Below are 15,530 nucleotides of genomic sequence, written 5' to 3'. Positions count from 1 at the left end.
CAGGCTCCTGACCCTGGACTGAGGCCAGAGGCCACCAGAGCTGGGAGGGACAAGGGGTCTCCTGGCCAAGCACCTTGCTCTTCAGGGGAGAGGTCCCCCAGTTTGAGGTCAGCCCACAGCACTCCTAAGGTCACTTTCCATTCCCTCAGTTGTCCAACACCAACACCAGCTCCAGGGCCCAGGCCCCTGGAGCTGCCACAGCACAGAGAGTCCCTGTCTTCAGGAGTGGTTGGGGGTGGGGAGACATGAGGGGCAGTAATTGCAGAAAAGCTCATGAAGTTGCAACTGAGGGAAGTGTGAAGAGCAGGCCAGGTGCTGGGGGCGGCAAGGGGGTGCAAGGTTGCTGGATGGAGCTGGTGCCTGGGGGCAGGAGTCCAGCCCACCCTGGGAAGGGGATCTTCAACCTCAACTCAAGGAAGGACGGTGAAGTTAGGAGGGGGTGGGTCGAGGTAAGATTTGCATTTGGAAGAGGTTACCGGGCGAGGAGGAGAGCCCCCCCCCCCCCCGCCCCGCACCCCGGCCAGAGAGGCTGGGAGCGCCCGGTTCCCGCCCCGTGGGCCCTGTGGGCCACCGCCAGGCTCCTGCCCTCCTCTGTCTCATGGTCAACACTTATATCCTCCTTATTCACATCTGCAAATCTGTGTACTCACTAAATTGTTCTGTAACCTCCCTGTCAGTCCTCAGGGTGTTTCCCTGGGCGCACAGTCCCAGCTGAGGGCGGGCGGGCCACCTGACCCTCTGCCCTGTTGCAGCTTACTACTCTAAGTGACCTTCTGGGCCCTTTAGTGCCACACGGTTTGCATTTTTGTGCTTTTTGGTGGGGAGTTCGCTGTCGAAAACGGCTGCCGGGGTCATGGTGAAGAGCTGTCCCTTCCTGAGCGCAAGGAGGCAGCAATGTGCCTCCAGGAGAAAATGCATCAGAGGGGCTCCGCCCCTGCAAGTTGGATGTTGTTGAATCAACAGCATGTATTAAATACAGTGTCTTGAAACAGAAACACACATAAAACAGATTATGAATTGGACGCTTGACAAAGACGTTGTGAGCAGAGGCGGCAGAAACCGAGCCCTGCGTCTCCCCTGGAGTGCAGTGTCCCGCTAACTCCCTGTTCCTCATTGGCAGGGGTCAACGGGGTACAAATACTGTGACCGAGAACTGGCTGTATGGGCTGTGTGTCGGCTGCACTCTTTAGAGTGGTGGCTCTCGGATTTAAGCCTGGTTCCCCTGAACCCACGTGCTCCTCGTCCTCTCGGGTCCCCCAAGGCAAGGACTGAGTGCTGTCCATCTCTGACCCCCAGGGTTCAGCCCAAGGCCCGGCAAACGGTAAGGAAACTTTGAAAGGAGGTTGAGTGAACTCCAAGACCCACCCCAGGAAAGACCCACCTCACTCAGCCTGCAAAACCGCGCCACCTGCTGTGGAGAGGCTATACCCACCCACACAGGGCTCCAAGGCCGCTGCCCCTTCTACATCAGGAATGGCAGACTGGTGTCAATTCCAAGGGCCTGGCCCGGCTCCCCAGAGCCTTAAGGCGAGAGCTGGGGGCGGTGGGGGGGGGGGGGTCTGTGATCACTTAGTAATGTCTGTCACACACGCTGGGGGTGTGGGGTGGTTTGCATGCCTTCAAACAGTCGGAAGTCCACATTTTTTTAACTTGTTTATTTTTTTTAAAGATTTTTAGTTATTTATTCATTTGAGAGAGAAAGAGCATGAGCAGGGGGAGGGGGGCAGACAGAGGGAGAAGCGGACTCCCCTCTTGCTGAGCAGGGACCCCGACGACGACGCGGGACTTGATCCCAGGACCCTAGGGATCATGAACTGAGCCACCCAGGTGCCCGGAAGGCCACATCCTTGTGTCACCGTGACTTCAAAGGTGTCAAACTTCCAAAAAGTTAAAAACCTTCTTACAAATATGGAAAAAGCAGGGGTTGTGAGTTTATTTAATTCATTAACAAGAGAACCAGCAGGATAGCAGAGATGGTTGCTGGGTGGGGGCCCTCCGGCCAGCTCAGTCGGCGGAGGGTGCGACTCTTGATCTCAGGGTTGTGAGCTGGAGCTCCACTGGGTGTGGAGTCTACTTAGAATAAAAACAAAAAAAACATACAAACAAAAAAGATGGTTGCTGGGTGGAATTTGAGGAGTTGGTTATTTGCAGAGATTTGAAGACTGTTAGAGTAGATGGTTGGCCAGATACAAAACTATTTCTTGTTCTCCAGGGCAAACATTTAACCTGTGATTATCTTTCCCCTGTGGAGGAATCATTTGTCCTCTGCTTGACAGAACCCTACAAGTTTACCTGGAGATAATATCACAGACCCAGAGCCTTCAGTCAATGGTCAACAGAAACGCAGACTTTCGACTCTTTGGGGCATATACGCTGATGTGGAATTGTTGGATCATATAGTAGTTCTATTTTTAAATCGTTTGAGGAACCTCCGTACTGTTTTCCAGAGTGGCCGCCCCAGTTTGCTTTCCCACCAATGGTGCAAGAGGGTTCCAGGTTCTCCACGTCCTCACCAACACTTGTGATTTTTTTTATTTTTTTAAAAATAGACATCCGAGGGGCGCCTGGGTGGCTCAGTCGGTTAAGCGACTGCCTTCGGCTCAGGTCATGATCCCGGAGTCCCGGGATCGAGTCACATATCAGGCTCCCTGCTCAGCAAGGAGCCTGCTTCTCCCTCTGGCCCTCCCCCCTCTCATGTGCTCTCTCTCTCGCTCATTCTCACTCTCTCAAATAAATAAATAAATCTAAAAAAATAAAAAATAAATAAAAATAGACATCCGAGTGGGTGTGAAGTGGTTTCTCGCTGTGGTGTTGATTTGCATTTCCCTGGTGATCGGTGATGCTGAGCATCTTCTCATGTGTGTTGGGCATTTGTTTGTCTTCTCCGGAGAGATGTCTGCTCAAGCCTTTGACCGGTTTTTAATCGGGTTGTTGGAGTTGTAGTTCTTTTTACGTTCTAGATAAAACCAGCCATGTCCACTTGCTGATTTCTCGTGGTGGCTGCTTTGGAGCTGCCCCTTCAGAGCAGAGGAGCTGGGTGGTCTGTGTGGCCTGCAAAGCCCTATTTCCACCTGGCTTTACGGAAGCCGTTTGCCCACCTCGCCTTGAATCCCCAAGCAATCCTCGGATGGGCCTGGTCAAGGACCCTGTGGTATATGACAACGAAAGGGCATGCCACCGTCCTTCCTCAGCAGCTGTGGGACATTTTCCCCAACCGCGTTAGTGGGTCCAAGCAGAACCCCAGGAGCACCACTCAATTCCTGCCCCTGTCACCGCGACCACAACACCTGGGGCGGATCTGCTCGTCGTTTGTGACTGAAGGCTGCGGGCAGGGAGGTGGGCCTGCGGACAGCGTCCCCTCTTCCAGCCCTGACCCCCTCCCCTCACCACTGTGCCGGGCGCCTCGGTTACCTCCCTGGAAAATGGGAGAGAGGTCCCAAAGAAACTTAAGTAGAACAATGTAGAGGAGCCAGCTTCGTCTTGAGGAGTTCTTCAGAAGGACAGGGCGCCTCCCTGCCCCCAGGGCCCAAGCTGACTGATTCCAGCCCTTGAGCCGCCCCAGAAGGCACTGCTGAGGCTAGAGCTCATTCTGGAAGGTCTTTGTCTTCCTCCAGGGGAATTCAGGCCACAGGCTAGCTCTCAGGCCTTCCGACTTTGTTTAAGCAAAGGAAGACCTCTTCCCACTCTGCCCCTGGGAGGGGGCGGGATGAGAATTTGCCCCTTGGGCTCCCTAAAGGTGGGAAGAGTGACAGCTCGAGGGCTTCCAAGAAGGCTCTGGGCCAGTTTCAACCCAAGCCCGGAGGGAAGAGTACGCCTGCCTCCCTCTAGGGAGAGAAAATTGGTAGTTTTGTAACTCACAACATAAACTTACCCTACAACCTAGCAATTCCACCCCGAGGTACTCACACAAAGTCCTGAACGGGAAATGTTCACGACAGCCCATAGCCCAGAGCTGGAAACAAATGTCCATTAGCCCCAGAGAAGGAACAAATCGCAGGAATACTTCTCAGCACCCAGAAGGACTGGACAGAGGTCTGGCCCCAGCGAACACTCCACGCAGAGGCGAGCAGCCAGATGCAAAGGCCCCCGCCGAGGGCAGCATTGGCTGGCTGGCGAGGCTCAGTCATCCGGGGTGCAGGCATCGGAAACCCGATTGCTGCTCGGGAGCGGGAGGGTCCGTGGGAAAGGAGGGGGGACCCTGGGGCTGATAGAAGTGTCCTGGGCTGACCGGCGTGATGCTGGACACTTGGCTTCACACAATTGTCAAAACGCACTGGACTGGGGTCCCTGGGTGGCTCACTTGGGAAGCGTCTGCCTTCAGCTCCGGTGTGATCTCAGAGTCCTGGGATCGAGTCCCGTGTCCAGCTCTGTGCTCAGCGGGAAGTTTGCTTGAGATTCTCTCCCTCCCTCTGCCCCTCCCCCAGCTCGTGCTCTCTCTCTCTCTCTCTCTCTTAGAAAAACGCAGTGAACTGTGTGCATCTCATCGTGAATGAATTACACCCCCTGCAGCTCACTTTAAAGGGGAGCGTGGACGCACAGTGTGTGTGGACGAACCTGGAAGGCATTCTGGGAGGTGAGAGAAGCCGGATACCAAGGGCCACACCTTGGAGGATTCCATTTACGTGAAATGTCCCGACCAGGTAAATCCAGAGCCCGGAAGAAGGTGGTGGGTGGCCGGGGCTGGAGGAGGGAACGGGAACGGCGAGGGCCTGCTGCGGTGGGGGTCTCCACCCTGCCCGTGGGCACCACTGCGCTGGGGGTTGGTGGGCGGGACCCTCAGGGGCATGTCTGGTGCCAGTGTCCCCCAGGGCCTGGAGGGGAAAGGAGTGAGCGGCTGCTGGGTCCAGGGACCCCAGGCTTTATCTGGCATCTTCCAGCCGCAGAGGGTTCCCGTCCGTGTCCTTCAGCAGCTCCCAGGGGAGGCCCGGACTGGCTCCTGCCAAAGGCCTTAGCAGAGCACCCCGGGGCCTTTGCACCCTGCTGGCGGTGACTCGGCCTGACAATAGCCACCCTGCTGATGGAGGATAGAGAGTCACGAGCCTTGCAGGACATCCTCAAGGCATGCAGAAGCCCTGGTGGCCTGAGTCACCACAGGGCTTGGACAGGGACAGGCCAGGGCTGGGGGCTTCCTCAGAGACCCCCTCCCAAGCCCTGGGCCCCAGCTCCAGAACTCTTCCACCCAGACAAAGCTGTCCTCCCTCTAGCCCTCTAGGCCTTGAGTGCCACCCAGGGGTGTCTCTGGGGACCACACTGCCGCTCCCTCCGGCCGGATGCTAGTGGGAGCCTGGGAGGGGCCCAGCGCCTGCCCGTTCACGCCGGCCGCCTCCTACACTCCTGCTCTGTGCTGTAGTGCCCTGCGTCCCCAGACAGGGGGGCAGGGGCAGCAAGGAGGGTGGGGGGCAGAGAAGCAGCTGGGAGCTACTGTTCCTGCTCAGGCTCTTGAGGGGGCTGCTGAATTCATGGATTTTCAAAGTATAAATAAAATCGGTCCAGGCTGATGAGGACAACGTACCGCAAATCAAGAAGCATGCAGGCGGTTAGAAGTCCGGTTAGGGTTTTCTACGGGGGACGTTATGTACCCGCGCGGGGATGCATGTTTACTCTCCCCTGCGCTGGTGGCCTCCAACTACAGCCAAAGGTCACGTGCTGCACGGTCCATTTCTGCGGCGGCGCATCCGGGACTGGTAAACTGCAGAGACAGGCAGCTTGCTGGTTGCCAGGGCCCGGAGGAGGAGGCCAGTGCGGAGCCCCTGCTAATGGTCCCAGGGCTTTATTTTGGGGTGATGAGCATGTCCTGCAACCAAGTGGGTGGCCTCAGTGAGGGCCTAGCTCGGTGTGGGGGAGGTGCTGCGAGAGGCTGGGGCAGGGCTCTGCAGGCTCTGCTCTGAGTGGGGGTCCGGCGACTCTCCCCATTTCCCAGATGAGAAAGCCGAGGCCAGACTAGCCCAGGGTCTCCTGCTGGTGGGTGTGGAGCTCGGGTGCGAGCCCAGCCCGGGCGCTGGGGGCGGGTACCAGCCCGCACCTGTCAGGTGCCCCCAGACGCTTCTGACGCACCCCATGTGGACGCAGGCAGGTGAGGCCGCACTCCATTTTCTTTTGGTTAAAAAAAAAAAAACTTATCGTTCATATACCATCAAATTCACAATTTTAAAGCATCCATTTCAGTGGTTTTGGGTATATTCAGAGCCATCGCCGCCACTGCTCATTCTAGAACGTTTTCATCTCAGTAGAAGGACCCCCATCCCCGTGGACAGCACTGCGCCCCGCCCCCCCGACAACCTGAAGCTTCCTTCCGTCTGCGGATTTGCCTGCTCGTCAAGACACTGCACAGCCTCTTCTGCAGCTTATCTCGTGCAGCATGGCGTTTACGGGTTCGTCTACATGGTAGGTGCGTCTGGCCTCACCCCTTGTTACCGAATAATGTTCCACTTTGTGGATAGAACCCTTGCTTTTAACTGTCAGTTGATGGGTATTTGGGGTTTTTTCTTCCTTTGGCCATATGAAAAATGCCAGTGACCGGACTATTTTACCTTTGTGCCCACGGTTCTTGGTCGCACCGCTTCAAAGAATGAGCGGTGGGCAGCAAAGCGAGGTTTATGGAGCAGCAGTGAAGCGAGAGTACGAAGACCCCGAGGGGGGAGGGACCCGAGACGGTTGCCATCGGCGTTTCTAAGTCTTGGGGGTTTTATGGGCTTGTTGGCAGGCTGTTTCCATCTGATTACCCCTCCCTGCACCTGTCATCCAATCAGGTTCTTACACGTCTCTATCAAGTGGGAAAGGGTGGAGGGCTCCATCCAGCGTGTCAAGTTCTTTAACAGTAGACTCCTCTTCGGGCGGGGGTGAGGGCCTTGTCCCTGCATGCCTTTCTTCCGACCACCCTTCATCACTACCACAGCCCATCATTCTGGTTTTCAGGGGAGAAAAGGGGAGGCAGAGCCAAAGTACGTGCGCGGGAGCTGGTGGCCAAGTGACGCAGGCAGGGGGCCCGGCCAGTGCAAAGGCCCGGGGGCTCCTATTCGGGGAGGAGGAAAGGGCCCAGGGGCATGAGGGGAGGCCCAGTTTCTCCCTGCCCCTTGTGCTCCCCGCCAGCTCCAGGCCTGGCCCTCTGTTGTTAGGTTGGGTCCTGGCCAGGCAGGAGATGGGGAATACCGCCCACTGTTGGGCCTCTGGTCGGGTGGCCCCTGCCCGGGGCGTCTTGGCGGTTCCCCGCTGGTCACTCAGGCAGGGCCGGCAGCTTAGCAACTATGGGTCCCAGTCACCGGATCTTCCCCACCTCCGGGGTTCCAGCTGCATCCTTTGTGCTGCTCAGGCCAGAAGCATGCAGGCATCCCTGACCCATCCTTTCTAGCACCTCCGGAGACCCTGTTGGCTCTGTCTTCCAAAAAGACCCAGGATTTGGCCATTTCTCGCCACCGACCTGAGTTTCCCTGGGCCGCCCTGGCAAGTTACCACAAACTGGGCGGTTTCGGACAAAAGCATTCTCTCACGGCCCTGGAAGCCGGAAGCCTGAAATCAAGGTGTGGCAGGGCCATGCTCCCGCTGGGCGCTCGAGCAGAGGGTCCTTCCTGCCTCGCCCAGCTTCTGGGGGTTCTGGGAGAGTCCCTTTCCTGTGACTGCACCCCCCCATCTGTGCCTCTGTCTTCACGCAGCTTCTCTGTGTCTCTCCTCTTCTTAGAAGATCGGCAGCCACTGGACTTAGGACCACCCTGATTGAACATGACTCATCTTAACTAGCTTATCTGCAAAACCTTTTTTCTTTTCTTTTTGTTTCTTTTTTTTTTTTAAGATTTTATTTATTTATTTGACAGAGAGAAACACAGCGAGAGCAGGACCACAAGCAAGGGGAGTGGGAGAGGGAGAAGCAGGCTTCCCGCGGAGCAGGGAGCCCGATGTGGGACTCGAACCCAGGACCCTGGGATTATGACCTGGGCTGAAGGCAGACGCTTAATGACTGAGCCACCCAGGTGCCCCAAAACCTTTTTTCTAAATAAGGTCACCTTCTGAGGTTCCAAGTTGACATGAATTTGGGGGGATACTATTCACCCCAGCACAAGAGCTAACCCAGGTGGGAGACAGGCATAGGGTTCCTTAAACAAACCCAGCAACTCCCATGTCGCTCAGAGTAGGAGACGGGTCCCTGTGCTCCCGTGGACGCCATCTTCCTTCCTCTGGCCTTGGTGCTCTTCCCGATTGCATGGGGCATCTCTCCCACCCCATGACCTCTGCACTAGCTGTTTACTCTGCCAGGAGGAACCTGTCCTCCCCCAGATCTGCCCCGGCTCCCCCTCTCCCCCAGGTCCTGACCTCCATACTTAGAATCATAGCTGCCCCTCTCCCCCAGGACACCTTTCCATCTAACGGAACTTATGTTTTACTTACTACAACGTATTGTCTGTCTCCGTCACTGGAATGAGAACTCTAAGACATAAGGGATTCTCCAGAACCTAAATTGGTACCCGGCCCTCAGGAAGTCCTCAGTGGATGCCTGTGTGAATGGTCACAGGCACTGTCCCTGCCTACAGTCCCAGACCCGATGAAGCAGCCATTACTAGTCCCCTTCATCGGTCGGCTTCCTGGCGGGAAACAGCTCTACTCCAAAGGGCTTCCCTGGACGTTGATGAAGAGGTTACGTGCAGGGAGCTGGGGCCTTGCAAGGCCTGCAGGGTGGGGCTGGAGCTGGGGGGTGGGGCGGTGAGGGGGGTCACCGGGCAGGAGCCCCGGTTGTAGAACTCAGTACTGGGAGCCAGTGGAAGTGGGGACTAGGGGCTCCCCCAGCCCGGCGCCTCTGCTTGGCCAATCCCAGGAGAGGGGACCAGCCTCCAGGAACCTGAGCCTGGCCCGCCATTCACAGGTCTGGATGTGGGGGGCAGAGATGGCACAGGACATCTGTCTCGGGGACAAGGAGGCGTGAAAGGACCCCCCCTTGGCCCTGGGCAGAGCTGGGGCTTAGACAGAGGCCCCGAGGCCCTGGTCCAGGCCCCGCATCACCAACGGCACGGCTCCCCCAGGGACTCGGGGGCCTCCAGGTTGGCGAGCAAGTGTCCAGCAGCAGATTGCAGCCCTCTGCCGCAGAAGGCAAAGCCCTCGTGCAGGTGTCCTGGGCGGGAGCTCGGGCCCCGGACAGCCACACCCACCACACCCCTCCTCACACTAGGACCAGCCCTCCCTGCTTCCCAAGAACCAGGTGGGACACCTTGGGCAACCTGCTTTTATCCTTTTTAAATTGGTTTCTCCTGTGTAAAATGGGGCCCTAATCTACAGGGCTTCCAGCTTTCCAGCTCCGGGGGCCCGGTGGTCATGGGCCTCTTGCCTCCGGGGGGCTAGAGCCCCGTAATCAGTTCGGGCTGACCAGTTGCCAGCTTGCCTCTGGAACGGAGCCCTAAGGGCTCCTCCCCAGCCCTTCACCCTGGCATGGCGGTGTCTGAGAGCCAAATGCTTATCAGGGACCTGGACACCGGTGAGCGTCCCCCTCCCCCCCAGCCCGGCAGGGAGCACGCAACAAACCTGCACGGATTTGAGCGGCTGAGCTCTGGGGAGCTGTTTGTTACTGTGGGTGACCCGGCCCGTCCTGACAGACAGGCAGGGAGTCATAGGCTGTCTGCGGATCCAGGAGCTGAGCCTACAGCGCCCAGCACACGCGCATACCCGACAGATGATTCATGGAGTCAGGTGGTGGTCCAGCCCCAAAGTCTGCGCCTGATGTGTTCACTCAGCTCCTCTGGGCCCCAGCCCTGCCGCCCGCCCCGCCTTCACCTGCCGCCCGGCCCCTCCCGCCCCACCCACGCCGGCCCCGTCCGCCTCTGGGCCCTCCCGCTGGCCTGCTCTCCCCGGCAGCTCAGCTCAGCCGGCTGCCGCCGGGGACTCAGCGCAGGCGCCCTCCTCGCACCCGAGCCACTTGCTCTCCGCCTGGTGATGGCAGGACCGTCACAGGATGGTGGGTCCCAGCTGGTCATCAGGGTAAAGGCCTGGGAGAAATAGGGGGCCGTCACAGATTAAAAGATTTACAAACATATCCCGTGGTTCTGGACGGGGTCCTGGGTTGAACGAATCCACTGTAGAGACATGTGGAGGCACAAAGGGGGCAGATTTGATTGTGGACAAGAGTGAAATGACATTAGGGCACTCTGGTTAATCTCATGAAATGTGATGGTGAGGTTGTTGTCTGGTAGGAAAATGTCCTTATTCTTCATGAGATATACAAAGTACTGAGGAGTAACATGTTGTGATGTCTGTATTTTACTTTAAAACAGCTTTGGCAAAGACAGAAATAAGGGAAACAATGTGGCAAAATGCTGCCAATCGTTGAATCTACACATGGCTTCAAGTTGGACTTCTCTAAAGCCTGGAAATTTTCATGACAAAGGGGGAAAAAAAAGCTGCAGGAGAGGAATTTAAAAATACCTATTGTTATTGTACACTCCTATATGTTTCCTTTAAAGACCCTTTTATTACGACTCAATACATATGAAACAATGAGCGCAGTGCATGTCAAAGGCCTAACGGGGTACCACACACCCTCAAAGCCGCCAGGGAGCCATCCCGCGGTCTCAGCCCCTCAATCGGAGGTGGCCATGGCCTCCGTTTCCTGTTCGTCATTCCTTTGTTGTAACTCTTACCCGGGCGTCACCGACACGTGGTCAGTGCGCTCATCTTAACGGTAATTTTTACAAACGTGTCGGGCCGTGTAACCCCTGCTGGGCGCAAGGTGCAGGGTTTTCCCAGACCCCGGGAGCTGTCGGGTGCCCCCCGCACGCCCGGCCGGAGAACCAGCATCCTGGTCCATTTCTCCGCGGAGAGTGCTGCTGGTCTTGAACTTGATAAAAGTGGGTCATAGAGAGCTCACTGTGTCTGCCCCTTTCAGGAAGCATCCTCTCCGTCAGAGGCGCCCATTCCCTGGCTTGTGCAAAGCAATGCCGGCACATAGGTGATACGTACACGTACACGTACGGATTTGTCCAGGTGTGTATCTAGATGTATTTTTCAGTTCTGCTTCCTCTTGAGCTTTACAAAACTGGTGTCACCGTGTAGAAAAAGAACACAATAGTGCAGGAAAGCATGAAACCCATCGGTGCAGGTGACTCTATAGACAAATCGATAATACTGTATTACTGCAATGACGGTGGTAAGCCACTTTTAGTTCTAGTGTAGAAGCTATACACAGAAGTATAAAAAGTAACTATGACTAATAAATATGTTAAAATATACACAGTAGGAAGAGATACAAACTGTGACCAAAATACCGTAAAATGTGTGTGTGGGACCAGAGCTAAAGCATACGGTCTTCGTGTGTGGTTGAACATAAGTTTTCGACCTAAAATAGACTTCTGTAACTATAAGGTGTCGTATGTAGGTCTGAGGATAACCACAAAAAATACCTATAGAAAGAGGAATCAAAGCATAACCGTGTTGAAACAATGTTCGCAAGCAGGGAAGGCACCACCAGCCACCGAGCGGGATTGGGTTACAGTTCCATCACCGTAAACATACATCAATCAACGTAAACGGATTAAATGCCCCTGGAGTCCTAGAGAGGCTGGAGGATGAAATGTCCAGACCCATCTAACTGTGAGCCGCCAACTAGAACCCTCCTGAGGCTCGGGGCCGGGAGAGAAGCACTCCGGGGAGTCCGCCGGCCGCCCTGGGGGCTCCGGTGGTGAAGGTGCACCAGGGCGCCCCCCTTGGCCTCCTGTGCCACCGAGCTGTCTTACAAAACTCTGTGCGAGTTTTACAAGTGGACAGACGAGCAAACTCTTCCTTGTCCACCGGGCTCCTGTGATCTCCCCTCCATCCCACGGAAAAACCCGGATTTTCCTCCATGCACTTATTCATCTCAGCATTTCTCATCCATAAGGGTGTCTTTCAATTTTTTTGCCAACTTCCTAACATCTGCCTGGTTCCCTCCTTGAGCAAAATCTTTAACACCTCTTCATTTTTATAGCTCTGTGAGTCATAATTTTCCCTGTTTTGACCGTCTTTTAAACAATAGCACGGGGACTGTGTCGTGCATGCTTTCCTCATTCACCGTGGTGTGGACGCGCTCCCTTCTGGGCCGTGCGCGTCGCGGCCGCTCGCCCTGCCTGCTGCCCGGGCTGCCCCTGCCGCCAGCTCTGTCCAGGAACGCGCCATCTGTTCTGGCCACGGCCCGCAGGCTGGGTCTGGACTTCTGCCGTTAACATCTCACTGCTCTTTCCTCCCATGGGTCTCTCTGGGTCACATCTGGGGGTGGGACTGCAGGGGACTTGGCATTACAAAATATGCCAACGTAGGTTCCCAAGGGGGTGCAGAGAGGGGTGCGCCCCCCCAGAGCTCCCCTTGACCCGCCCCTCCCCTGGCACTGGCCCGGGACTGCCCTTGACGCAGGAGAGATGCTGATTTCAAAGAGCCCCAGATGGCTGCTCTTCGGGACGTACCCGCTCCTGTGTCCCAGCAGGCCAGGCCAGGATGGGGGAGGAGCCGCCTACGGGAGGGCCTGGAACAGCACCCTCTGGAATGGAGTGGCGCTCTGCAAGCACCTGTGAGGCGGCTGAACGTGTGGAGGGGTGTGTGCCCAAGGCATGCGGCCAACTCCGCGTGAGGCTGCGGGACCTTTGCCCTGCGCTGGGCGGGTAGGATGGGAAAGCCGAGGAGACCCGGGGCTGACACACGTCCCCCGCGTGGGGTGGGCGATGCAAGGGTGGAGGTCTGTCCTACCCTCTCTTCATCCTTTTGTCATGCCCAGAGGTGGAGCCCAGGAGCCACTCGGGTGGGCCCCCTGCTGCGGCTTGGGATGGGGAGGCTAGAGACCCGATCTCCTGCTTGGGGTGCCGCGGCTGGAGGCTGTGCTGAGTGGGCCTAGGGGTCCGGCCTCCTTGCTGGGGCTGCTCCACAGCCCGGGGCCGGCTTGCTCAGATGCGCTCGTGTCGTTCTGACTCCAGCATCTGGGGAAGAGAGTCCCGGCCGCCGCCCCCCCGCACACTGCTCTCACCTGCCAACCGCTGTAGGGCTGCATGAGGTCAGTCGAGTCTGCACCGGACACTGCTGGTGCAGACGCCCTGCTTTCCAAGCTCTCCAAACCCCCAGAAACACCCTTTTCATCCGCACAGATGAGGGCCAGCTTTGGCACATGCTCCAAATCAGTGTGCGGAGACGTGGCTTCGACAGCCGTGACCCCCGAGCCCGCCTCCTGCAGGCAGCCCTCACATGCCCAGACCCCGGGCCCAGCCCACACCTGGGCAACCCTGGACGCACCTGGGACTCATCCTCCAGGATGCACCGCTGGGCCTTCGCGGGAGCCCCGGCGCCCCCCCACCCCACCCCAGACCAAGACAGGCCTGCAGGGGCCTCTGCAGGACCAGGGAGAGCGCGGGGAGGGGGGGGGTGACTCAGAAGCAAAGGCAGAGGCGTTAGATGGGTTCATGCTTTTGAGTGACAGACGCGTCCAGGGGGTGAAGGGGTGACTTCTCTGCTCCAGCCTGGATGGGGGGCCGGGGGGCCTGCATGAGCTCCCACTCTGCTGCGCCCTGCGGGGGGTGCAGGGTCTCCCGATGACAAGTCCCCTAGGGCTCCTCCTGTGTCCACACCCCAGAGAACTGGAACTGGGCTCTCAGCAGAAGCGTGTGCGGATGTCCACGGCGGCTCATTCACAGGTGCCAAAAGGTGGGAACCCCCTGGCTGTCCGTCCGCAGATGAGCGGACGGACCAGACGTGGCCGAGCCAGCTCAGCCCCAACAAGGAACGAAGCTCTGATTCAGGAGCCTTGCAGCCACGTCGGAAAGAAGCAGCAGATGGGAAATGACCGCTGCCGCGGGGTCTCCTCTGAGCAGCAGTACCTGGACGGAGCGAGTGCACAGGGACGGGTGGGGGGCTGGGTCCGGTGAGGGAGCCCCCGAGGCTCACGGCTCAGAGGTGAGGGGCGGTGCAAAGGGGGGCCTGGCTCGCCCAGCCCGCGGGGCTCTTTGTGGAATGAAGGATCAGAAGCGGGAGTGACTCGGGGTGCTGTCTGGGGACACGGGGGGGTGTTGGGGCAGCTGGAGGCTGGAGTTTGGGGGTGGACTCCTGGAAGGGCAGGGTCCAGGCTGAGGGTGGCGGGGCATTGCATCAGGGTCCATACTGCTGTGGCCTGGAACCCCCGGGCCTTCCTGGGGTGACCGACCCTGCCCACCTCCCCGGCAGCGACCCCATGGCACACAGACCCACAGACACCCCGACACAGCTCTTAGCCTTGGCTGCCCGAGCAGACCCCTGGGGGCTCTGTTCCTTCCGGGACGCGTCCCGAGCCTGGTTCCGGCACACGGTCAGCGTGGTCTAGCCACTGTCCCCACAGCCATGCAGGGCACCCTGCCGGAGAAGCGGGCATCGTGACAAGCACGGGCCTGCCAGCGTCCTCCATGAGGACACTCGGTCTCTCTGCGGCCGCTCGGGCTCCGTGGTGGGGACTCCGCTCGTGGAAAGCAGCGGTATGGCTCGCGTACCATGCAGCTGTCTCGTGGGGGCAACACTGTTCCCAGGGAAGCTGGCCAACCAGGCGGGCTGTGGGGGGCCGGTCGCACGCCGAGCTCTGTTCCCCCACCCCGCACCTCCCTGACCACGGGGCGCTGACCTCTCCCGCCGGAATCAACGGGGACAGGTCTGCCACTGTGTCGGGCCACCCGGCATAGCCAACACCGGCTTCCCCTCCATCCCGGTCTGGACGACAAATCAATTAATTAAGGAAATGGCTGCCCTCCGTGAAGCCACGTCCTGGGCCAGACCCCTGTGCGCGGCTGAGTGTGCCCGGGGCGTCGGTCATCTCTCCGTTCCCTCGACAGACACTGGCTGAGCCGGGCACGGTTCTGGGTGCTGGGGCCACGGCACGGAACAGAGCAGGTCAGATCTTTGGACTCTCGTGAGGAGGAGAGACACCCAACGAAATATCGGCTAAAACCACCAACGCGCTACTGGTTGCGACGGTGGGAGGGGCATCACTGACCAGGCAGCCGCGGAGACAGACTGGCGCGCGCGGAGGCTGCGGGCCGGGGAGGGAGGGGACAGAGCCCCACAGAGAGGACTCGGGGTCTGGTGGGGCGTTCCACAGGCCCCCGAGGCTGCCACGCAGAGAACACTCCAGAGGGGCCCGTGGGGTGCAGGGGACCGGTCAGGGGGCTGCTGGAACATTCCAGGCCTTGGCTGGGATGTACCTGGACGGTGGGGCAGGACTGGGCCAAATGGCGAGGATGTGTCTGCCTCAGGAAGTGGCAGGTGACATGGGGTCTGTGTCCAGGATGGGCGGCCCCCGGGGGAGCTCGGGGCCCGCTGTTTCCCTTTGCAGCTGGAGCTGTGGGGCCGGTCGGACTTTACAAGCCGGGCACCGCAAGTCCTCCTGGGTCTCGGGCGCCTGGGCGGCTCAGTCGTTGGGCGTCTGCCTTCGGCTCAGGTCATGATCCCGGGGTCCTGGGATCGAGCCCCGCATCGGGCTCTGTGCTCCGCGGGGGGTCTGCTCCTCCCTCTCCCACTCTCCCTGCTTGTGTTCCCTCTCTCGCTGTGTCTCTCTCTGTCAAATAAATAAATAAAAT

This window comes from Eumetopias jubatus, unplaced genomic scaffold, assembly GCF_037043125.1.
Source record: "Eumetopias jubatus isolate StellerSeaLion01/CBP00866 unplaced genomic scaffold, mEumJub1_p1.0 scaffold_16, whole genome shotgun sequence".
In the NCBI taxonomy this organism is placed as follows: domain Eukaryota; kingdom Metazoa; phylum Chordata; class Mammalia; order Carnivora; family Otariidae; genus Eumetopias; species Eumetopias jubatus.
This window is presented reverse-complemented; position numbering follows the sequence as displayed.